The sequence below is a fragment of the Balaenoptera physalus genome (assembly GCF_965194825.1).
Source record: "Balaenoptera physalus genome assembly, chromosome: 19".
Lineage (NCBI taxonomy): Eukaryota > Metazoa > Chordata > Mammalia > Artiodactyla > Balaenopteridae > Balaenoptera > Balaenoptera physalus.
The window spans coordinates 25520091-25547863 of record NC_138900.1 but is presented as its reverse complement, the minus strand read 5'-3'; positions in this window follow the sequence as shown (position 1 = coordinate 25547863).

Sequence of the window (27773 nt, the reverse complement as noted above, 5' to 3'; positions counted from 1 at the left end):
AATGCTCCATGCCAGTGTCATCAAAATGCCCCATGACACTTGTCATCACAATGCTCCACGTCATTTGTCATCACAATGCTCCATGACCCTTGTCATAACAATGGTCCATGGCCTTGTCATCACAATGTTCCATGGCCTCTGACATCACTATGCTCTATGGTTTTTCTCATCACAATGCTCTTTGACCCCTGTCATCACAATGCTTGATGACCATTGTCATCACAATGCTCCAAGAACCCTGTCATCACAATGCTCCATGCCGTTGACATCACAATGCTCCATGGCCCTTGTAATTAGAATGCTCCATGCCCTTGTCATCACAATGCTCCAGAACACTTGTGATCATAATACGCCTTTCCTGTGTCATCCCATTGCTCAATGACCCTTGTCATCAAAATATTCCTTGTCCTTTGTCATCACAGTGCTCCATGATACCTTTAATCAAAATTCTACATGACAACTGTCATCACAATGCAAGATGACCAATGTCATCACAAGGCCCCATGACACGTGTCATCACAATTCGCCTTGGCCCTGGACATCTCAATGCTGTATGAACCGTGTCATCACTAGGTTCCAGGACACTTGTCATCACAATGCTCCATGAACTCTGTTATCTCAATGTTCCATGGCCTTTGTATTCACAATGCTCCATTGTCCTGATAATCGCATTGCTCCATGAACACTTTCATCACAATGCTCCTTGACCACTGTCACCCTAATTCCCCATGACGTCTCGCCTCACTGTCTTCCAAGGCCACTCTCATCAAAATGCTCCATGATCTGTGTCAGCACAATATTGCATGACACTTGTCATCACAATGCTCCATGATGCCTGTCATCACAATGCTCCATGAATTTGTTATCACAATGCTCCAGGACCAGTTTCATCACAATACTCCATCCCCCTTTTCATCACAGTGCACAATGAAACCTTTCATTACAATGCTCCATGACACTTGTCATCACAATGCTCAACGGCCTTTATCGTCACAATGCTCCCAGGCACTTTTCATCACGATGTTCCATGAAAACTTACATCACTTTGCTCCACGACCATTGTCATCACAATAGTCCATACCCTTGTCAACACAATGCTGCATAATCCCTGTCATCACAATTCTCCTTGACTGCTGTCATCACGATAATCCAGGACAATTTTCATAACAATGGTTCATTCCCCCAGTCATCTCAGTGCTCCATGATACCTTTCATCACAATTCCTAGATGATCAATGTCATCACAAGGCCCCATGACACCTGTCATCACAATTCGCTATGACCCTTGTCATCACAATACTCGATGAACCGTGTCATCACAGTGTTCCAGGGCACATGTCATCACAATGATCCATGACGACTTTCATCACAATGCTCCAATACACCTGTCATCACAATGCTCCATGGCCCCTGTTATCATATTGCTCCATGATCACTTTCATCACAATGATCCATGACCAATGTCATCACCATTCCTAATGACGCCTGTCATCTCAATGCTCCATGGCACCTTCATCACAATGCTCCATGAACCCATTCATCACAATGTTCCCTGTCCTTTTCATCACAATGTTCCATGGGCCCTGTCATCACAATGCTCCATGCGCTTGTCATCAAAATGCTCCAGAACTCTTGTCATCATAATGCTCCATGCCAGTGTCATCAAAATGCCCCATGACACTTGTCATCACAATGCTCCACGTCATTTGTCATCACAATGCTCCATGACCCTTGTCATAACAATGGTCCATGGCCTTGTCATCACAATGTTCCATGGCCTCTGACATCACTATGCTCTATGGTTTTTCTCATCACAATGCTCTTTGACCCCTGTCATCACAATGCTTGATGACCATTGTCATCACAATGCTCCAAGAACCCTGTCATCACAATGCTCCATGCCGTTGACATCACAATGCTCCATGGCCCTTGTAATTAGAATGCTCCATGCCCTTGTCATCACAATGCTCCAGAACACTTGTGATCATAATACGCCTTTCCTGTGTCATCCCATTGCTCAATGACCCTTGTCATCAAAATATTCCTTGTCCTTTGTCATCACAGTGCTCCATGATACCTTTAATCAAAATTCTACATGACAACTGTCATCACAATGCAAGATGACCAATGTCATCACAAGGCCCCATGACACGTGTCATCACAATTCGCCTTGGCCCTGGACATCTCAATGCTGTATGAACCGTGTCATCACTAGGTTCCAGGACACTTGTCATCACAATGCTCCATGAACTCTGTTATCTCAATGTTCCATGGCCTTTGTATTCACAATGCTCCATTGTCCTGATAATCGCATTGCTCCATGAACACTTTCATCACAATGCTCCTTGACCACTGTCACCCTAATTCCCCATGACGTCTCGCCTCACTGTCTTCCAAGGCCACTCTCATCAAAATGCTCCATGATCTGTGTCAGCACAATATTGCATGACACTTGTCATCACAATGCTCCATGATGCCTGTCATCACAATGCTCCATGAATTTGTTATCACAATGCTCCAGGACCAGTTTCATCACAATACTCCATCCCCCTTTTCATCACAGTGCACAATGAAACCTTTCATTACAATGCTCCATGACACTTGTCATCACAATGCTCAACGGCCTTTATCGTCACAATGCTCCCAGGCACTTTTCATCACGATGTTCCATGAAAACTTACATCACTTTGCTCCACGACCATTGTCATCACAATAGTCCATACCCTTGTCAACACAATGCTGCATAATCCCTGTCATCACAATTCTCCTTGACTGCTGTCATCACGATAATCCAGTACAATTTTCATAACAATGATTCATTCCCCCAGTCATCTCAGTGCTCCATGATACCTTTCATCACAATTCCTAGAAGATCAATGTCATCACAAGGCCCCATGACACCTGTCATCACAATTCGCTATGACCCTTGTCATCACAATACTCGATGAACCGTGTCATCACAGTGTTCCAGGGCACATGTCATCACAATGATCCATGACGACTTTCATCACAATGCTCCAATACACCTGTCATCACAATGCTCCATGGCCCCTGTTATCATATTGCTCCATGATCACTTTCATCACAATGATCCATGACCAATGTCATCACCATTCCTAATGACGCCTGTCATCTCAATGCTCCATGGCACCTTCATCACAATGCTCCATGAACCCATTCATCACAATGTTCCCTGTCCTTTTCATCACAATGTTCCATGGGCCCTGTCATCACAATGCTCCATGCGCTTGTCATCAAAATGCTCCAGAACTCTTGTCATCATAATGCTCCATGCCAATGTCATCAAAATGCCCCATGACACTTGTCATCACAATGCTCCACGTCATTTGTCATCACAATGCTCCATGACCCTTGTCATAACAATGGTCCATGGCCTTGTCATCACAATGTTCCATGGCCTCTGACATCACTATGCTCTATGGTTTTTCTCATCACAATGCTCTTTGACCCCTGTCATCACAATGCTTGATGACCATTGTCATCACAATGCTCCAAGAACCCTGTCATCACAATGCTCCATGCCGTTGACATCACAATGCTCCATGGCCCTTGTAATTAGAATGCTCCATGCCCTTGTCATCACAATGCTCCAGAACACTTGTGATCATAATACGCCTTTCCTGTGTCATCCCATTGCTCAATGACCCTTGTCATCAAAATATTCCTTGTCCTTTGTCATCACAGTGCTCCATGATACCTTTAATCAAAATTCTACATGACAACTGTCATCACAATGCAAGATGACCAATGTCATCACAAGGCCCCATGACACGTGTCATCACAATTCGCCTTGGCCCTGGACATCTCAATGCTGTATGAACCGTGTCATCACTAGGTTCCAGGACACTTGTCATCACAATGCTCCATGAACTCTGTTATCTCAATGTTCCATGGCCTTTGTATTCACAATGCTCCATTGTCCTGATAATCGCATTGCTCCATGAACACTTTCATCACAATGCTCCTTGACCACTGTCACCCTAATTCCCCATGACGTCTCGCCTCACTGTCTTCCAAGGCCACTCTCATCAAAATGCTCCATGATCTGTGTCAGCACAATATTGCATGACACTTGTCATCACAATGCTCCATGATGCCTGTCATCACAATGCTCCATGAATTTGTTATCACAATGCTCCAGGACCAGTTTCATCACAATACTCCATCCCCCTTTTCATCACAGTGCACAATGAAACCTTTCATTACAATGCTCCATGACACTTGTCATCACAATGCTCAACGGCCTTTATCGTCACAATGCTCCCAGGCACTTTTCATCACGATGTTCCATGAAAACTTACATCACTCTGCTCCACGACCATTGTCATCACAATAGTCCATACCCTTGTCAACACAATGCTGCATAATCCCTGTCATCACAATTCTCCTTGACTGCTGTCATCACGATAATCCAGGACAATTTTCATAACAATGGTTCATTCCCCCAGTCATCTCAGTGCTCCATGATACCTTTCATCACAATTCCTAGATGATCAATGTCATCACAAGGCCCCATGACACCTGTCATCACAATTCGCTATGACCCTTGTCATCACAATACTCGATGAACCGTGTCATCACAGTGTTCCAGGGCACATGTCATCACAATGATCCATGACGACTTTCATCACAATGCTCCAATACACCTGTCATCACAATGCTCCATGGCCCCTGTTATCATATTGCTCCATGATCACTTTCATCACAATGATCCATGACCAATGTCATCACCATTCCTAATGACGCCTGTCATCTCAATGCTCCATGGCACCTTCATCACAATGCTCCATGAACCCATTCATCACAATGTTCCCTGTCCTTTTCATCACAATGTTCCATGGGCCCTGTCATCACAATGCTCCATGCGCTTGTCATCAAAATGCTCCAGAACTCTTGTCATCATAATGCTCCATGCCAGTGTCATCAAAATGCCCCATGACACTTGTCATCACAATGCTCCACGTCATTTGTCATCACAATGCTCCATGACCCTTGTCATAACAATGGTCCATGGCCTTGTCATCACAATGTTCCATGGCCTCTGACATCACTATGCTCTATGGTTTTTCTCATCACAATGCTCTTTGACCCCTGTCATCACAATGCTTGATGACCATTGTCATCACAATGCTCCAAGAACCCTGTCATCACAATGCTCCATGCCGTTGACATCACAATGCTCCATGGCCCTTGTAATTAGAATGCTCCATGCCCTTGTCATCACAATGCTCCAGAACACTTGTGATCATAATACGCCTTTCCTGTGTCATCCCATTGCTCAATGACCCTTGTCATCAAAATATTCCTTGTCCTTTGTTATCACAGTGCTCCATGATACCTTTAATCAAAATTCTACATGACAACTGTCATCACAATGCAAGATGACCAATGTCATCACAAGGCCCCATGACACGTGTCATCACAATTCGCCTTGGCCCTGGACATCTCAATGCTGTATGAACCGTGTCATCACTAGGTTCCAGGACACTTGTCATCACAATGCTCCATGAACTCTGTTATCTCAATGTTCCATGGCCTTTGTATTCACAATGCTCCATTGTCCTGATAATCGCATTGCTCCATGAACACTTTCATCACAATGCTCCTTGACCACTGTCACCCTAATTCCCCATGACGTCTCGCCTCACTGTCTTCCAAGGCCACTCTCATCAAAATGCTCCATGATCTGTGTCAGCACAATATTGCATGACACTTGTCATCACAATGCTCCATGATGCCTGTCATCACAATGCTCCATGAATTTGTTATCACAATGCTCCAGGACCAGTTTCATCACAATACTCCATCCCCCTTTTCATCACAGTGCACAATGAAACCTTTCATTACAATGCTCCATGACACTTGTCATCACAATGCTCAACGGCCTTTATCGTCACAATGCTCCCAGGCACTTTTCATCACGATGTTCCATGAAAACTTACATCACTTTGCTCCACGACCATTGTCATCACAATAGTCCATACCCTTGTCAACACAATGCTGCATAATCCCTGTCATCACAATTCTCCTTGACTGCTGTCATCACGATAATCCAGGACAATTTTCATAACAATGGTTCATTCCCCCAGTCATCTCAGTGCTCCATGATACCTTTCATCACAATTCCTAGATGATCAATGTCATCACAAGGCCCCATGACACCTGTCATCACAATTCGCTATGACTCTTGTCATCACAATACTCGATGAACCGTGTCATCACAGTGTTCCAGGGCACATGTCATCACAATGATCCATGACGACTTTCATCACAATGCTCCAATACACCTGTCATCACAATGCTCCATGGCCCCTGTTATCATATTGCTCCATGATCACTTTCATCACAATGATCCATGACCAATGTCATCACCATTCCTAATGACGCCTGTCATCTCAATGCTCCATGGCACCTTCATCACAATGCTCCATGAACCCATTCATCACAATGTTCCCTGTCCTTTTCATCACAATGTTCCATGGGCCCTGTCATCACAATGCTCCATGCGCTTGTCATCAAAATGCTCCAGAACTCTTGTCATCATAATGCTCCATGCCAGTGTCATCAAAATGCCCCATGACACTTGTCATCACAATGCTCCACGTCATTTGTCATCACAATGCTCCATGACCCTTGTCATAACAATGGTCCATGGCCTTGTCATCACAATGTTCCATGGCCTCTGACATCACTATGCTCTATGGTTTTTCTCATCACAATGCTCTTTGACCCCTGTCATCACAATGCTTGATGACCATTGTCATCACAATGCTCCAAGAACCCTGTCATCACAATGCTCCATGCCGTTGACATCACAATGCTCCATGGCCCTTGTAATTAGAATGCTCCATGCCCTTGTCATCACAATGCTCCAGAACACTTGTGATCATAATACGCATTTCCTGTGTCATCCCATTGCTCAATGACCCTTGTCATCAAAATATTCCTTGTCCTTTGTCATCACAGTGCTCCATGATACCTTTAATCAAAATTCTACATGACAACTGTCATCACAATGCAAGATGACCAATGTCATCACAAGGCCCCATGACACGTGTCATCACAATTCGCCTTGGCCCTGGACATCTCAATGCTGTATGAACCGTGTCATCACTAGGTTCCAGGACACTTGTCATCACAATGCTCCATGAACTCTGTTATCTCAATGTTCCATGGCCTTTGTATTCACAATGCTCCATTGTCCTGATAATCGCATTGCTCCATGAACACTTTCATCACAATGCTCCTTGACCACTGTCACCCTAATTCCCCATGACGTCTCGCCTCACTGTCTTCCAAGGCCACTCTCATCAAAATGCTCCATGATCTGTGTCAGCACAATATTGCATGACACTTGTCATCACAATGCTCCATGATGCCTGTCATCACAATGCTCCATGAATTTGTTATCACAATGCTCCAGGACCAGTTTCATCACAATACTCCATCCCCCTTTTCATCACAGTGCACAATGAAACCTTTCATTACAATGCTCCATGACACTTGTCATCACAATGCTCAACGGCCTTTATCGTCACAATGCTCCCAGGCACTTTTCATCACGATGTTCCATGAAAACTTACATCACTTTGCTCCACGACCATTGTCATCACAATAGTCCATACCCTTGTCAACACAATGCTGCATAATCCCTGTCATCACAATTCTCCTTGACTGCTGTCATCACGATAATCCAGGACAATTTTCATAACAATGGTTCATTCCCCCAGTCATCTCAGTGCTCCATGATACCTTTCATCACAATTCCTAGAAGATCAATGTCATCACAAGGCCCCATGACACCTGTCATCACAATTCGCTATGACCCTTGTCATCACAATACTCGATGAACCGTGTCATCACAGTGTTCCAGGGCACATGTCATCACAATGATCCATGACGACTTTCATCACAATGCTCCAATACACCTGTCATCACAATGCTCCATGGCCCCTGTTATCATATTGCTCCATGATCACTTTCATCACAATGATCCATGACCAATGTCATCACCATTCCTAATGACGCCTGTCATCTCAATGCTCCATGGCACCTTCATCACAATGCTCCATGAACCCATTCATCACAATGTTCCCTGTCCTTTTCATCACAATGTTCCATGGGCCCTGTCATCACAATGCTCCATGCGCTTGTCATCAAAATGCTCCAGAACTCTTGTCATCATAATGCTCCATGCCAGTGTCATCAAAATGCCCCATGACACTTGTCATCACAATGCTCCACGTCATTTGTCATCACAATGCTCCATGACCCTTGTCATAACAATGGTCCATGGCCTTGTCATCACAATGTTCCATGGCCTCTGACATCACTATGCTCTATGGTTTTTCTCATCACAATGCTCTTTGACCCCTGTCATCACAATGCTTGATGACCATTGTCATCACAATGCTCCAAGAACCCTGTCATCACAATGCTCCATGCCGTTGACATCACAATGCTCCATGGCCCTTGTAATTAGAATGCTCCATGCCCTTGTCATCACAATGCTCCAGAACACTTGTGATCATAATACGCCTTTCCTGTGTCATCCCATTGCTCAATGACCCTTGTCATCAAAATATTCCTTGTCCTTTGTCATCACAGTGCTCCATGATACCTTTAATCAAAATTCTACATGACAACTGTCATCACAATGCAAGATGACCAATGTCATCACAAGGCCCCATGACACGTGTCATCACAATTCGCCTTGGCCCTGGACATCTCAATGCTGTATGAACCGTGTCATCACTAGGTTCCAGGACACTTGTCATCACAATGCTCCATGAACTCTGTTATCTCAATGTTCCATGGCCTTTGTATTCACAATGCTCCATTGTCCTGATAATCGCATTGCTCCATGAACACTTTCATCACAATGCTCCTTGACCACTGTCACCCTAATTCCCCATGACGTCTCGCCTCACTGTCTTCCAAGGCCACTCTCATCAAAATGCTCCATGATCTGTGTCAGCACAATATTGCATGACACTTGTCATCACAATGCTCCATGATGCCTGTCATCACAATGCTCCATGAATTTGTTATCACAATGCTCCAGGACCAGTTTCATCACAATACTCCATCCCCCTTTTCATCACAGTGCACAATGAAACCTTTCATTACAATGCTCCATGACACTTGTCATCACAATGCTCAACGGCCTTTATCGTCACAATGCTCCCAGGCACTTTTCATCACGATGTTCCATGAAAACTTACATCACTCTGCTCCACGACCATTGTCATCACAATAGTCCATACCCTTGTCAACACAATGCTGCATAATCCCTGTCATCACAATTCTCCTTGACTGCTGTCATCACGATAATCCAGGACAATTTTCATAACAATGGTTCATTCCCCCAGTCATCTCAGTGCTCCATGATACCTTTCATCACAATTCCTAGATGATCAATGTCATCACAAGGCCCCATGACACCTGTCATCACAATTCGCTATGACCCTTGTCATCACAATACTCGATGAACCGTGTCATCACAGTGTTCCAGGGCACATGTCATCACAATGATCCATGACGACTTTCATCACAATGCTCCAATACACCTGTCATCACAATGCTCCATGGCCCCTGTTATCATATTGCTCCATGATCACTTTCATCACAATGATCCATGACCAATGTCATCACCATTCCTAATGACGCCTGTCATCTCAATGCTCCATGGCACCTTCATCACAATGCTCCATGAACCCATTCATCACAATGTTCCCTGTCCTTTTCATCACAATGTTCCATGGGCCCTGTCATCACAATGCTCCATGCGCTTGTCATCAAAATGCTCCAGAACTCTGGTCATCATAATGCTCCATGCCAGTGTCATCAAAATGCCCCATGACACTTGTCATCACAATGCTCCACGTCATTTGTCATCACAATGCTCCATGACCCTTGTCATAACAATGGTCCATGGCCTTGTCATCACAATGTTCCATGGCCTCTGACATCACTATGCTCTATGTTTTTTCTCATCACAATGCTCTTTGACCCCTGTCATCACAATGCTTGATGACCATTGTCATCACAATGCTCCAAGAACCCTGTCATCACAATGCTCCATGCCGTTGACATCACAATGCTCCATGGCCCTTGTAATTAGAATGCTCCATGCCCTTGTCATCACAATGCTCCAGAACACTTGTGATCATAATACGCCTTTCCTGTGTCATCCCATTGCTCAATGACCCTTGTCATCAAAATATTCCTTGTCCTTTGTCATCACAGTGCTCCATGATACCTTTAATCAAAATTCTACATGACAACTGTCATCACAATGCAAGATGACCAATGTCATCACAAGGCCCCATGACACGTGTCATCACAATTCGCCTTGGCCCTGGACATCTCAATGCTGTATGAACCGTGTCATCACTAGGTTCCAGGACACTTGTCATCACAATGCTCCATGAACTCTGTTATCTCAATGTTCCATGGCCTTTGTATTCACAATGCTCCATTGTCCTGATAATCGCATTGCTCCATGAACACTTTCATCACAATGCTCCTTGACCACTGTCACCCTAATTCCCCATGACGTCTCGCCTCACTGTCTTCCAAGGCCACTCTCATCAAAATGCTCCATGATCTGTGTCAGCACAATATTGCATGACACTTGTCATCACAATGCTCCATGATGCCTGTCATCACAATGCTCCATGAATTTGTTATCACAATGCTCCAGGACCAGTTTCATCACAATACTCCATCCCCCTTTTCATCACAGTGCACAATGAAACCTTTCATTACAATGCTCCATGACACTTGTCATCACAATGCTCAACGGCGTTTATCGTCACAATGCTCCCAGGCACTTTTCATCACGATGTTCCATGAAAACTTACATCACTTTGCTCCACGACCATTGTCATCACAATAGTCCATACCCTTGTCAACACAATGCTGCATAATCCCTGTCATCACAATTCTCCTTGACTGCTGTCATCACGATAATCCAGGACAATTTTCATAACAATGGTTCATTCCCCCAGTCATCTCAGTGCTCCATGATACCTTTCATCACAATTCCTAGAAGATCAATGTCATCACAAGGCCCCATGACACCTGTCATCACAATTCGCTATGACCCTTGTCATCACAATACTCGATGAACCGTGTCATCAGTGTTCCAGGGCACATGTCATCACAATGATCCATGACGACTTTCATCACAATGCTCCAATACACCTGTCATCACAATGCTCCATGGCCCCTGTTATCATATTGCTCCATGATCACTTTCATCACAATGATCCATGACCAATGTCATCACCATTCCTAATGACGCCTGTCATCTCAATGCTCCATGGCACCTTCATCACAATGCTCCATGAACCCATTCATCACAATGTTCCCTGTCCTTTTCATCACAATGTTCCATGGGCCCTGTCATCACAATGCTCCATGCGCTTGTCATCAAAATGCTCCAGAACTCTTGTCATCATAATGCTCCATGCCAGTGTCATCAAAATGCCCCATGACACTTGTCATCACAATGCTCCACGTCATTTGTCATCACAATGCTCCATGACCCTTGTCATAACAATGGTCCATGGCCTTGTCATCACAATGTTCCATGGCCTCTGACCTCACTATGCTCTATGGTTTTTCTCATCACAATGCTCTTTGACCCCTGTCATCACAATGCTTGATGACCATTGTCATCACAATTCTCCAAGAACCCTGTCATCACAATGCTCCATGCCGTTGACATCACAATGCTCCATGGCCCTTGTAATTAGAATGCTCCATGCCCTTGTCATCACAATGCTCCAGAACACTTGTGATCATAATACGCCTTTCCTGTGTCATCCCATTGCTCAATGACCCTTGTCATCAAAATATTCCTTGTCCTTTGTCATCACAGTGCTCCATGATACCTTTAATCAAAATTCTACATGACAACTGTCATCACAATGCAAGATGACCAATGTCATCACAAGGCCCCATGACACGTGTCATCACAATTCGCCTTGGCCCTGGACATCTCAATGCTGTATGAACCGTGTCATCACTAGGTTCCAGGACACTTGTCATCACAATGCTCCATGAACTCTGTTATCTCAATGTTCCATGGCCTTTGTATTCACAATGCTCCATTGTCCTGATAATCGCATTGCTCCATGAACACTTTCATCACAATGCTCCTTGACCACTGTCACCCTAATTCCCCATGACGTCTCGCCTCACTGTCTTCCAAGGCCACTCTCATCAAAATGCTCCATGATCTGTGTCAGCACAATATTGCATGACACTTGTCATCACAATGCTCCATGATGCCTGTCATCACAATGCTCCATGAATTTGTTATCACAATGCTCCAGGACCAGTTTCATCACAATACTCCATCCCCCTTTTCATCACAGTGCACAATGAAACCTTTCATTACAATGCTCCATGACACTTGTCATCACAATGCTCAACGGCCTTTATCGTCACAATGCTCCCAGGCACTTTTCATCACGATGTTCCATGAAAACTTACATCACTTTGCTCCACGACCATTGTCATCACAATAGTCCATACCCTTGTCAACACAATGCTGCATAATCCCTGTCATCACAATTCTCCTTGACTGCTGTCATCACGATAATCCAGGACAATTTTCATAACAATGGTTCATTCCCCCAGTCATCTCAGTGCTCCATGATACCTTTCATCACAATTCCTAGATGATCAATGTCATCACAAGGCCCCATGACACCTGTCATCACAATTCGCTATGACCCTTGTCATCACAATACTCGATGAACCGTGTCATCACAGTGTTCCAGGGCACATGTCATCACAATGATCCATGACGACTTTCATCACAATGCTCCAATACACCTGTCATCACAATGCTCCATGGCCCCTGTTATCATATTGCTCCATGATCACTTTCATCACAATGATCCATGACCAATGTCATCACCATTCCTAATGACGCCTGTCATCTCAATGCTCCATGGCACCTTCATCACAATGCTCCATGAACCCATTCATCACAATGTTCCCTGTCCTTTTCATCACAATGTTCCATGGGCCCTGTCATCACAATGCTCCATGCGCTTGTCATCAAAATGCTCCAGAACTCTGGTCATCATAATGCTCCATGCCAGTGTCATCAAAATGCCCCATGACACTTGTCATCACAATGCTCCACGTCATTTGTCATCACAATGCTCCATGACCCTTGTCATAACAATGGTCCATGGCCTTGTCATCACAATGTTCCATGGCCTCTGACATCACTATGCTCTATGGTTTTTCTCATCACAATGCTCTTTGACCCCTGTCATCACAATGCTTGATGACCATTGTCATCACAATGCTCCAAGAACCCTGTCATCACAATGCTCCATGCCGTTGACATCACAATGCTCCATGGCCCTTGTAATTAGAATGCTCCATGCCCTTGTCATCACAATGCTCCAGAACACTTGTGATCATAATACGCCTTTCCTGTGTCATCCCATTGCTCAATGACCCTTGTCATCAAAATATTCCTTGTCCTTTGTCATCACAGTGCTCCATGATACCTTTAATCAAAATTCTACATGACAACTGTCATCACAATGCAAGATGACCAATGTCATCACAAGGCCCCATGACACGTGTCATCACAATTCTCCTTGGCCCTGGACATCTCAATGCTGTATGAACCGTGTCATCACTAGGTTCCAGGACACTTGTCATCACAATGCTCCATGAACTCTGTTATCTCAATGTTCCATGGCCTTTGTATTCACAATGCTCCATTGTCCTGATAATCGCATTGCTCCATGAACACTTTCATCACAATGCTCCTTGACCACTGTCACCCTAATTCCCCATGACGTCTCGCCTCACTGTCTTCCAAGGCCACTCTCATCAAAATGCTCCATGATCTGTGTCAGCACAATATTGCATGACACTTGTCATCACAATGCTCCATGATGCCTGTCATCACAATGCTCCATGAATTTGTTATCACAATGCTCCAGGACCAGTTTCATCACAATACTCCATCCCCCTTTTCATCACAGTGCACAATGAAACCTTTCATTACAATGCTCCATGACACTTGTCATCACAATGCTCAACGGCCTTTATCGTCACAATGCTCCCAGGCACTTTTCATCACGATGTTCCATGAAAACTTACATCACTTTGCTCCACGACCATTGTCATCACAATAGTCCATACCCTTGTCAACACAATGCTGCATAATCCCTGTCATCACAATTCTCCTTGACTGCTGTCATCACGATAATCCAGGACAATTTTCATAACAATGGTTCATTCCCCCAGTCATCTCAGTGCTCCATGATACCTTTCATCACAATTCCTAGAAGATCAATGTCATCACAAGGCCCCATGACACCTGTCATCACAATTCGCTATGACCCTTGTCATCACAATACTCGATGAACCGTGTCATCACAGTGTTCCAGGGCACATGTCATCACAATGATCCATGACGACTTTCATCACAATGCTCCAATACACCTGTCATCACAATGCTCCATGGCCCCTGTTATCATATTGCTCCATGATCACTTTCATCACAATGATCCATGACCAATGTCATCACCATTCCTAATGACGCCTGTCATCTCAATGCTCCATGGCACCTTCATCACAATGCTCCATGAACCCATTCATCACAATGTTCCCTGTCCTTTTCATCACAATGTTCCATGGGCCCTGTCATCACAATGCTCCATGCGCTTGTCATCAAAATGCTCCAGAACTCTTGTCATCATAATGCTCCATGCCAGTGTCATCAAAATGCCCCATGACACTTGTCATCACAATGCTCCACGTCATTTGTCATCACAATGCTCCATGACCCTTGTCATAACAATGGTCCATGGCCTTGTCATCACAATGTTCCATGGCCTCTGACATCACTATGCTCTATGGTTTTTCTCATCACAATGCTCTTTGACCCCTGTCATCACAATGCTTGATGACCATTGTCATCACAATTCTCCAAGAACCCTGTCATCACAATGCTCCATGCCGTTGACATCACAATGCTCCATGGCCCTTGTAATTAGAATGCTCCATGCCCTTGTCATCACAATGCTCCAGAACACTTGTGATCATAATACGCCTTTCCTGTGTCATCCCATTGCTCAATGACCCTTGTCATCAAAATATTCCTTGTCCTTTGTCATCACAGTGCTCCATGATACCTTTAATCAAAATTCTACATGACAACTGTCATCACAATGCAAGATGACCAATGTCATCACAAGGCCCCATGACACGTGTCATCACAATTCGCCTTGGCCCTGGACATCTCAATGCTGTATGAACCGTGTCATCACTAGGTTCCAGGACACTTGTCATCACAATGCTCCATGAACTCTGTTATCTCAATGTTCCATGGCCTTTGTATTCACAATGCTCCATTGTCCTGATAATCGCATTGCTCCATGAACACTTTCATCACAATGCTCCTTGACCACTGTCACCCTAATTCCCCATGACGTCTCGCCTCACTGTCTTCCAAGGCCACTCTCATCAAAATGCTCCATGATCTGTGTCAGCACAATATTGCATGACACTTGTCATCACAATGCTCCATGATGCCTGTCATCACAATGCTCCATGAATTTGTTATCACAATGCTCCAGGACCAGTTTCATCACAATACTCCATCCCCCTTTTCATCACAGTGCACAATGAAACCTTTCATTACAATGCTCCATGACACTTGTCATCACAATGCTCAACGGCCTTTATCGTCACAATGCTCCCAGGCACTTTTCATCACGATGTTCCATGAAAACTTACATCACTTTGCTCCACGACCATTGTCATCACAATAGTCCATACCCTTGTCAACACAATGCTGCATAATCCCTGTCATCACAATTCTCCTTGACTGCTGTCATCACGATAATCCAGGACAATTTTCATAACAATGGTTCATTCCCCCAGTCATCTCAGTACTCCATGATACCTTTCATCACAATTCCTAGATGATCAATGTCATCACAAGGCCCCATGACACCTGTCATCACAATTCGCTATGACCCTTGTCATCACAATACTCGATGAACCGTGTCATCACAGTGTTCCAGGGCACATGTCATCACAATGATCCATGACGACTTTCATCACAATGCTCCAATACACCTGTCATCACAATGCTCCATGGCCCCTGTTATCATATTGCTCCATGATCACTTTCATCACAATGATCCATGACCAATGTCATCACCATTCCTAATGACGCCTGTCATCTCAATGCTCCATGGCACCTTCATCACAATGCTCCATGAACCCATTCATCACAATGTTCCCTGTCCTTTTCATCACAATGTTCCATGGGCCCTGTCATCACAATGCTCCATGCGCTTGTCATCAAAATGCTCCAGAACTCTGGTCATCATAATGCTCCATGTCAGTGTCATCAAAATGCCCCATGACACTTGTCATCACAATGCTCCACGTCATTTGTCATCACAATGCTCCATGACCCTTGTCATAACAATGGTCCATGGCCTTGTCATCACAATGTTCCATGGCCTCTGACATCACTATGCTCTATGGTTTTTCTCATCACAATGCTCTTTGACCCCTGTCATCACAATGCTTGATGACCATTGTCATCACAATGCTCCAAGAACCCTGTCATCACAATGCTCCATGCCGTTGACATCACAATGCTCCATGGCCCTTGTAATTAGAATGCTCCATGCCCTTGTCATCACAATGCTCCAGAACACTTGTGATCATAATACGCCTTTCCTGTGTCATCCCATTGCTCAATGACCCTTGTCATCAAAATATTCCTTGTCCTTTGTCATCACAGTGCTCCATGATACCTTTAATCAAAATTCTACATGACAACTGTCATCACAATGCAAGATGACCAATGTCATCACAAGGCCCCATGACACGTGTCATCACAATTCGCCTTGGCCCTGGACATCTCAATGCTGTATGAACCGTGTCATCACTAGGTTCCAGGACACTTGTCATCACAATGCTCCATGAACTCTGTTATCTCAATGTTCCATGGCCTTTGTATTCACAATGCTCCATTGTCCTGATAATCGCATTGCTCCATGAACACTTTCATCACAATGCTCCTTGACCACTGTCACCCTAATTCCCCATGACGTCTCGCCTCACTGTCTTCCAAGGCCACTCTCATCAAAATGCTCCATGATCTGTGTCAGCACAATATTGCATGACACTTGTCATCACAATGCTCCATGATGCCTGTCATCACAATGCTCCATGAATTTGTTATCACAATGCTCCAGGACCAGTTTCCTCACAATACTCCATCCCCCTTTTCATCACAGTGCACAATGAAACCTTTTATTACAATGCTCCATGACACTTGTCATCACAATGCTCAACGGCCTTTATCGTCACAATGCTCCCAGGCACTTTTCATCACGATGTTCCATGAAAACTTACATCACTTTGCTCCACGACCATTGTCATCACAATAGTCCATACCCTTGTCAACACAATGCTGCATAATCCCTGTCATCACAATTCTCCTTGACTGCTGTCATCACGATAATCCAGGACAATTTTCATAACAATGGTTCATTCCCCCAGTCATCTCAGTGCTCCATGATACCTTTCATCACAATTCCTAGAAGATCAATGTCATCACAAGGCCCCATGACACCTGTCATCACAATTCGCTATGACCCTTGTCATCACAATACTCGATGAACCGTGTCATCACAGTGTTCCAGGGCACATGTCATCACAATGATCCATGACGACTTTCATCACAATGCTCCAATACACCTGTCATCACAATGCTCCATGGCCCCTGTTATCATATTGCTCCATGATCACTTTCATCACAATGATCCATGACCAATGTCATCACCATTCCTAATGACGCCTGTCATCTCAATGCTCCATGGCACCTTCATCACAATGCTCCATGAACCCATTCATCACAATGTTCCCTGTCCTTTTCATCACAATGTTCCATGGGCCCTGTCATCACAATGCTCCATGCGCTTGTCATCAAAATGCTCCAGAACTCTTGTCATCATAATGCTCCATGCCAGTGTCATCAAAATGCCCCATGACACTTGTCATCACAATGCTCCACGTCATTTGTCATCACAATGCTCCATGACCCTTGTCATAACAATGGTCCATGGCCTTGTCATCACAATGTTCCATGGCCTCTGCCATCACTATGCTCTATGGTTTTTCTCATCACAATGCTCTTTGACCCCTGTCATCACAATGCTTGATGACCATTGTCATCACAATGCTCCAAGAACCCTGTCATCACAATGCTCCATGCCGTTGACATCACAATGCTCCATGGCCCTTGTAATTAGAATGCTCCATGCCCTTGTCATCACAATGCTCCAGAACACTTGTGATCATAATACGCCTTTCCTGTGTCATCCCATTGCTCAATGACCCTTGTCATCAAAATATTCCTTGTCCTTTGTCATCACAGTGCTCCATGATACCTTTAATCAAAATTCTACATGACAACTGTCATCACAATGCAAGATGACCAATGTCATCACAAGGCCCCATGACACGTGTCATCACAATTCGCCTTGGCCCTGGACATCTCAATGCTGTATGAACCGTGTCATCACTAGGTTCCAGGACACTTGTCATCACAATGCTCCATGAACTCTGTTATCTCAATGTTCCATGGCCTTTGTATTCACAATGCTCCATTGTCCTGATAATCGCATTGCTCCATGAACACTTTCATCACAATGCTCCTTGACCACTGTCACCCTAATTCCCCATGACGTCTCGCCTCAATGTCTTCCAAGGCCACTCTCATCAAAATGCTCCATGATCTGTGTCAGCACAATATTGCATGACACTTGTCATCACAATGCTCCATGATGCCTGTCATCACAATGCTCCATGAATTTGTTATCACAATGCTCCAGGACCAGTTTCATCACAATACTCCATCCCCCTTTTCATCACAGTGCACAATGAAACCTTTCATTACAATGCTCCATGACACTTGTCATCACAATGCTCAACGGCCTTTATCGTCACAATGCTCCCAGGCACTTTTCATCACGATGTTCCATGAAAACTTACATCACTTTGCTCCACGACCATTGTCATCACAATAGTCCATACCCTTGTCAACACAATGCTGCATAATCCCTGTCATCACAATTCTCCTTGACTGCTGTCATCACGATAATCCAGGACAATTTTCATAACAATGGTTCATTCCCCCAGTCATCTCAGTGCTCCATGATACCTTTCATCACAATTCCTAGATGATCAATGTCATCACAAGGCCCCATGACACCTGTCATCACAATTCGCTATGACCCTTGTCATCACAATACTCGATGAACCGTGTCATCACAGTGTTCCAGGGCACATGTCATCACAATGATCCATGACGACTTTCATCACAATGCTCCAATACACCTGTCATCACAATGCTCCATGGCCCCTGTTATCATATTGCTCCATGATCACTTTCATCACAATGATCCATGACCAATGTCATCACCATTCCTAATGACGCCTGTCATCTCAATGCTCCATGGCACCTTCATCACAATGCTCCATGAACCCATTCATCACAATGTTCCCTGTCCTTTTCATCACAATGTTCCATGGGCCCTGTCATCACAATGCTCCATGCGCTTGTCATCAAAATGCTCCAGAACTCTTGTCATCATAATGCTCCATGCCAGTGTCATCAAAATGCCCCATGACACTTGTCATCACAATGCTCCACGTCATTTGTCATCACAATGCTCCATGACCCTTGTCATAACAATGGTCCATGGCCTTGTCATCACAATGTTCCATGGCCTCTGACATCACTATGCTCTATGGTTTTTCTCATCACAATGCTCTTTGACCCCTGTCATCACAATGCTTGATGACCATTGTCATCACAATGCTCCAAGAACCCTGTCATCACAATGCTCCATGCCGTTGACATCACAATGCTCCATGGCCCTTGTAATTAGAATGCTCCATGCCCTTGTCATCACAATGCTCCAGAACACTTGTGATCATAATACGCCTTTCCTGTGTCATCCCATTGCTCAATGACCCTTGTCATCAAAATATTCCTTGTCCTTTGTCATCACAGTGCTCCATGATACCTTTAATCAAAATTCTACATGACAACTGTCATCACAATGCAAGATGACCAATGTCATCACAAGGCCCCATGACACGTGTCATCACAATTCGCCTTGGCCCTGGACATCTCAATGCTGTATGAACCGTGTCATCACTAGGTTCCAGGACACTTGTCATCACAATGCTCCATGAACTCTGTTATCTCAATGTTCCATGGCCTTTGTATTCACAATGCTCCATTGTCCTGATAATCGCATTGCTCCATGAACACTTTCATCACAATGCTCCTTGACCACTGTCACCCTAATTCCCCATGACGTCTCGCCTCACTGTCTTCCAAGGCCACTCTCATCAAAATGCTCCATGATCTGTGTCAGCACAATATTGCATGACACTTGTCATCACAATGCTCCATGATGCCTGTCATCACAATGCTCCATGAATTTGTTATCACAATGCTCCAGGACCAGTTTCATCACAATACTCCATCCCCCTTTTCATCACAGTGCACAATGAAACCTTTCATTACAATGCTCCATGACACTTGTCATCACAATGCTCAACGGCCTTTATCGTCACAATGCTCCCAGGCACTTTTCATCACGATGTTCCATGAAAACTTACATCACTTTGCTCCACGACCATTGTCATCACAATAGTCCATACCCTTGTCAACACAATGCTGCATAATCCCTGTCATCACAATTCTCCTTGACTGCTGTCATCACGATAATCCAGGACAATTTTCATAACAATGGTTCATTCCCCCAGTCATCTCAGTGCTCCATGATACCTTTCATCACAATTCCTAGATGATCAATGTCATCACAAGGCCCCATGACACCTGTCATCACAATTCGCTATGACCCTTGTCATCACAATACTCGATGAACCGTGTCATCACAGTGTTCCAGGGCACATGTCATCACAATGATCCATGACGACTTTCATCACAATGCTCCAATACACCTGTCATCACAATGCTCCATGGCCCCTGTTATCATATTGCTCCATGATCACTTTCATCACAATGATCCATGACCAATGTCATCACCATTCCTAATGACGCCTGTCATCTCAATGCTCCATGGCACCTTCATCACAATGCTCCATGAACCCATTCATCACAATGTTCCCTGTCCTTTTCATCACAATGTTCCATGGGCCCTGTCATCACAATGCTCCATGCGCTTGTCATCAAAATGCTCCAGAACTCTTGTCATCATAATGCTCCATGCCAGTGTCATCAAAATGCCCCATGACACTTGTCATCACAATGCTCCACGTCATTTGTCATCACAATGCTCCATGACCCTTGTCATAACAATGGTCCATGGCCTTGTCATCACAATGTTCCATGGCCTCTGACATCACTATGCTCTATGGTTTTTCTCATCACAATGCTCTTTGACCCCTGTCATCACAATGCTTGATGACCATTGTCATCACAATGCTCCAAGAACCCTGTCATCACAATGCTCCATGCCGTTGACATCACAATGCTCCATGGCCCTTGTAATTAGAATGCTCCATGCCCTTGTCATCACAATGCTCCAGAACACTTGTGATCATAATACGCCTTTCCTGTGTCATCCCATTGCTCAATGACCCTTGTCATCAAAATATTCCTTGTCCTTTGTCATCACAGTGCTCCATGATACCTTTAATCAAAATTCTACATGACAACTGTCATCACAATGCAAGATGACCAATGTCATCACAAGGCCCCATGACACGTGTCATCACAATTCGCCTTGGCCCTGGACATCTCAATGCTGTATGAACCGTGTCATCACTAGGTTCCAGGACACTTGTCATCACAATGCTCCATGAACTCTGTTATCTCAATGTTCCATGGCCTTTGTATTCACAATGCTCCATTGTCCTGATAATCGCATTGCTCCATGAACACTTTCATCACAATGCTCCTTGACCACTGTCACCCTAATTCCCCATGACGTCTCGCCTCACTGTCTTCCAAGGCCACTCTCATCAAAATGCTCCATGATCTGTGTCAGCACAATATTGCATGACACTTGTCATCACAATGCTCCATGATGCCTGTCATCACAATGCTCCATGAATTTGTTATCACAATGCTCCAGGACCAGTTTCATCACAATACTCCATCCCCCTTTTCATCACAGTGCACAATGAAACCTTTCATTACAATGCTCCATGACACTTGTCATCACAATGCTCAACGGCCTTTATCGTCACAATGCTCCCAGGCACTTTTCATCACGATGTTCCATGAAAACTTACATCACTTTGCTCCACGACCATTGTCATCACAATAGTCCATACCCTTGTCAACACAATGCTGCATAATCCCTGTCATCACAATTCTCCTTGACTGCTGTCATCACGATAATCCAGGACAATTTTCATAACAATGGTTCATTCCCCCAGTCATCTCAGTGCTCCATGATACCTTTCATCACAATTCCTAGATGATCAATGTCATCACAAGGCCCCATGACACCTGTCATCACAATTCGCTATGACCCTTGTCATCACAATACTCGATGAACCGTGTCATCACAGTGTTCCAGGGCACATGTCATCACAATGATCCATGACGACTTTCATCACAATGCTCCAATACACCTGTCATCACAATGCTCCATGGCCCCTGTTATCATATTGCTCCATGATCACTTTCATCACAATGATCCATGACCAATGTCATCACCATTCCTAATGACGCCTGTCATCTCAATGCTCCATGGCACCTTCATCACAATGCTCCATGAACCCATTCATCACAATGTTCCCTGTCCTTTTCATCACAATGTTCCATGGGCCCTGTCATCACAATGCTCCATGCGCTTGTCATCAAAATGCTCCAGAACTCTTGTCATCATAATGCTCCATGCCAGTGTCATCAAAATGCCCCATGACACTTGTCATCACAATGCTCCACGTCATTTGTCATCACAATGCTCCATGACCCTTGTCATAACAATGGTCCATGGCCTTGTCATCACAATGTTCCATGGCCTCTGCCATCACTATGCTCTATGGTTTTTCTCATCACAATGCTCTTTGACCCCTGTCATCACAATGCTTGATGACCATTGTCATCACAATGCTCCAAGAACCCTGTCATCACAATGCTCCATGCCGTTGACATCACAATGCTCCATGGCCCTTGTAATTAGAATGCTCCATGCCCTTGTCATCACAATGCTCCAGAACACTTGTGATCATAATACGCCTTTCCTGTGTCATCCCATTGCTCAATGACCCTTGTCATCAAAATATTCCTTGTCCTTTGTCATCACAGTGCTCCATGATACCTTTAATCAAAATTCTACATGACAACTGTCATCACAATGCAAGATGACCAATGTCATCACAAGGCCCCATGACACGTGTCATCACAATTCGCCTTGGCCCTGGACATCTCAATGCTGTATGAACCGTGTCATCACTAGGTTCCAGGACACTTGTCATCACAATGCTCCATGAACTCTGTTATCTCAATGTTCCATGGCCTTTGTATTCACAATGCTCCATTGTCCTGATAATCGCATTGCTCCATGAACACTTTCATCACAATGCTCCTTGACCACTGTCACCCTAATTCCCCATGACGTCTCGCCTCACTGTCTTCCAAGGCCACTCTCATCAAAATGCTCCATGATCTGTGTCAGCACAATATTGCATGACACTTGTCATCACAATGCTCCATGATGCCTGTCATCACAATGCTCCATGAATTTGTTATCACAATGCTCCAGGACCAGTTTCATCACAATACTCCATCCCCCTTTTCATCACAGTGCACAATGAAACCTTTCATTACAATGCTCCATGACACTTGTCATCACAATGCTCAACGGCCTTTATCGTCACAATGCTCCCAGGCACTTTTCATCACGATGTTCCATGAAAACTTACATCACTTTGCTCCACGACCATTGTCATCACAATAGTCCATACCCTTGTCAACACAATGCTGCATAATCCCTGTCATCACAATTCTCCTTGACTGCTGTCATCACGATAATCCAGGACAATTTTCATAACAATGGTTCATTCCCCCAGTCATCTCAGTGCTCCATGATACCTTTCATCACAATTCCTAGAAGATCAATGTCATCACAAGGCCCCATGACACCTGTCATCACAATTCGCTATGACCCTTGTCATCACAATACTCGATGAACCGTGTCATCACAGTGTTCCAGGGCACATGTCATCACAATGATCCATGACGACTTTCATCACAATGCTCCAATACACCTGTCATCACAATGCTCCATGGCCCCTGTTATCATATTGCTCCATGATCACTTTCATCACAATGATCCATGACCAATGTCATCACCATTCCTAATGACGCCTGTCATCTCAATGCTCCATGGCACCTTCATCACAATGCTCCATGAACCCATTCATCACAATGTTCCCTGTCCTTTTCATCACAATGTTCCATGGGCCCTGTCATCACAATGCTCCATGCGCTTGTCATCAAAATGCTCCAGAACTCTTGTCATCATAATGCTCCATGCCAGTGTCATCAAAATGCCCCATGACACTTGTCATCACAATGCTCCACGTCATTTGTCATCACAATGCTCCATGACCCTTGTCATAACAATGGTCCATGGCCTTGTCATCACAATGTTCCATGGCCTCTGACATCACTATGCTCTATGGTTTTTCTCATCACAATGCTCTTTGACCCCTGTCATCACAATGCTTGATGACCATTGTCATCACAATGCTCCAAGAACCCTGTCATCACAATGCTCCATGCCGTTGACATCACAATGCTCCATGGCCCTTGTAATTAGAATGCTCCATGCCCTTGTCATCACAATGCTCCAGAACACTTGTGATCATAATACGCCTTTCCTGTGTCATCCCATTGCTCAATGACCCTTGTCATCAAAATATTCCTTGTCCTTTGTCATCACAGTGCTCCATGATACCTTTAATCAAAATTCTACATGACAACTGTCATCACAATGCAAGATGACCAATGTCATCACAAGGCCCCATGACACGTGTCATCACAATTCGCCTTGGCCCTGGACATCTCAATGCTGTATGAACCGTGTCATCACTAGGTTCCAGGACACTTGTCATCACAATGCTCCATGAACTCTGTTATCTCAATGTTCCATGGCCTTTGTATTCACAATGCTCCATTGTCCTGATAATCGCATTGCTCCATGAACACTTTCATCACAATGCTCCTTGACCACTGTCACCCTAATTCCCCATGACGTCTCGCCTCACTGTCTTCCAAGGCCACTCTCATCAAAATGCTCCATGATCTGTGTCAGCACAATATTGCATGACACTTGTCATCACAATGCTCCATGATGCCTGTCATCACAATGCTCCATGAATTTGTTATCACAATGCTCCAGGACCAGTTTCATCACAATACTCCATCCCCCTTTTCATCACAGTGCACAATGAAACCTTTCATTACAATGCTCCATGACACTTGTCATCACAATGCTCAACGGCCTTTATCGTCACAATGCTCCCAGGCACTTTTCATCACGATGTTCCATGAAAACTTACATCACTTTGCTCCACGACCATTGTCATCACAATAGTCCATACCCTTGTCAACACAATGCTGCATAATCCCTGTCATCACAATTCTCCTTGACTGCTGTCATCACGATAATCCAGGACAATTTTCATAACAATGGTTCATTCCCCCAGTCATCTCAGTGCTCCATGATACCTTTCATCACAATTCCTAGAAGATCAATGTCATCACAAGGCCCCATGACACCTGTCATCACAATTCGCTATGACCCTTGTCATCACAATACTCGATGAACCGTGTCATCACAGTGTTCCAGGGCACATGTCATCACAATGATCCATGACGACTTTCATCACAATGCTCCAATACACCTGTCATCACAATGCTCCATGGCCCCTGTTATCATATTGCTCCATGATCACTTTCATCACAATGATCCATGACCAATGTCATCACCATTCCTAATGACGCCTGTCATCTCAATGCTCCATGGCACCTTCATCACAATGCTCCATGAACCCATTCATCACAATGTTCCCTGTCCTTTTCATCACAATGTTCCATGGGCCCTGTCATCACAATGCTCCATGCGCTTGTCATCAAAATGCTCCAGAACTCTTGTCATCATAATGCTCCATGCCAGTGTCATCAAAATGCCCCATGACACTTGTCATCACAATGCTCCACGTCATTTGTCATCACAATGCTCCATGACCCTTGTCATAACAATGGTCCATGGCCTTGTCATCACAATGTTCCATGGCCTCTGACATCACTATGCTCTATGGTTTTTCTCATCACAATGCTCTTTGACCCCTGTCATCACAATGCTTGATGACCATTGTCATCACAATGCTCCAAGAACCCTGTCATCACAATGCTCCATGCCGTTGACATCACAATGCTCCATGGCCCTTGTAATTAGAATGCTCCATGCCCTTGTCATCACAATGCTCCAGAACACTTGTGATCATAATACGCCTTTCCTGTGTCATCCCATTGCTCAATGACCCTTGTCATCAAAATATTCCTTGTCCTTTGTCATCACAGTGCTCCATGATACCTTTAATCAAAATTCTACATGACAACTGTCATCACAATGCAAGATGACCAATGTCATCACAAGGCCCCATGACACGTGTCATCACAATTCGCCTTGGCCCTGGACATCTCAATGCTGTATGAACCGTGTCATCACTAGGTTCCAGGACACTTGTCATCACAATGCTCCATGAACTCTGTTATCTCAATGTTCCATGGCCTTTGTATTCACAATGCTCCATTGTCCTGATAATCGCATTGCTCCATGAACACTTTCATCACAATGCTCCTTGACCACTGTCACCCTAATTCCCCATGACGTCTCGCCTCACTGTCTTCCAAGGCCACTCTCATCAAAATGCTCCATGATCTGTGTCAGCACAATATTGCATGACACTTGTCATCACAATGCTCCATGATGCCTGTCATCACAATGCTCCATGAATTTGTTATCAAAATGCTCCAGGACCAGTTTCATCACAATACTCCATCCCCCTTTTCATCACAGTGCACAATGAAACCTTTCATTACAATGCTCCATGACACTTGTCATCACAATGCTCAACGGCCTTTATCGTCACAATGCTCCCAGGCACTTTTCATCACGATGTTCCATGAAAACTTACATCACTTTGCTCCACGACCATTGTCATCACAATAGTCCATACCCTTGTCAACACAATGCTGCATAATCCCTGTCATCACAATTCTCCTTGACTGCTGTCATCACGATAACCCAGGACAATTTTCATAACAATGGTTCATTCCCCCAGTCATCTCAGTGCTCCATGATACCTTTCATCACAATTCCTAGAAGATCAATGTCATCACAAGGCCCCATGACACCTGTCATCACAATTCGCTATGACCCTTGTCATCACAATACTCGATGAACCGTGTCATCACAGTGTTCCAGGGCACATGTCATCACAATGATCCATGACGACTTTCATCACAATGCTCCAATACACCTGTCATCACAATGCTCCATGGCCCCTGTTATCATATTGCTCCATGATCACTTTCATCACAATGATCCATGACCAATGTCATCACCATTCCTAATGACGCCTGTCATCTCAATGCTCCATGGCACCTTCATCACA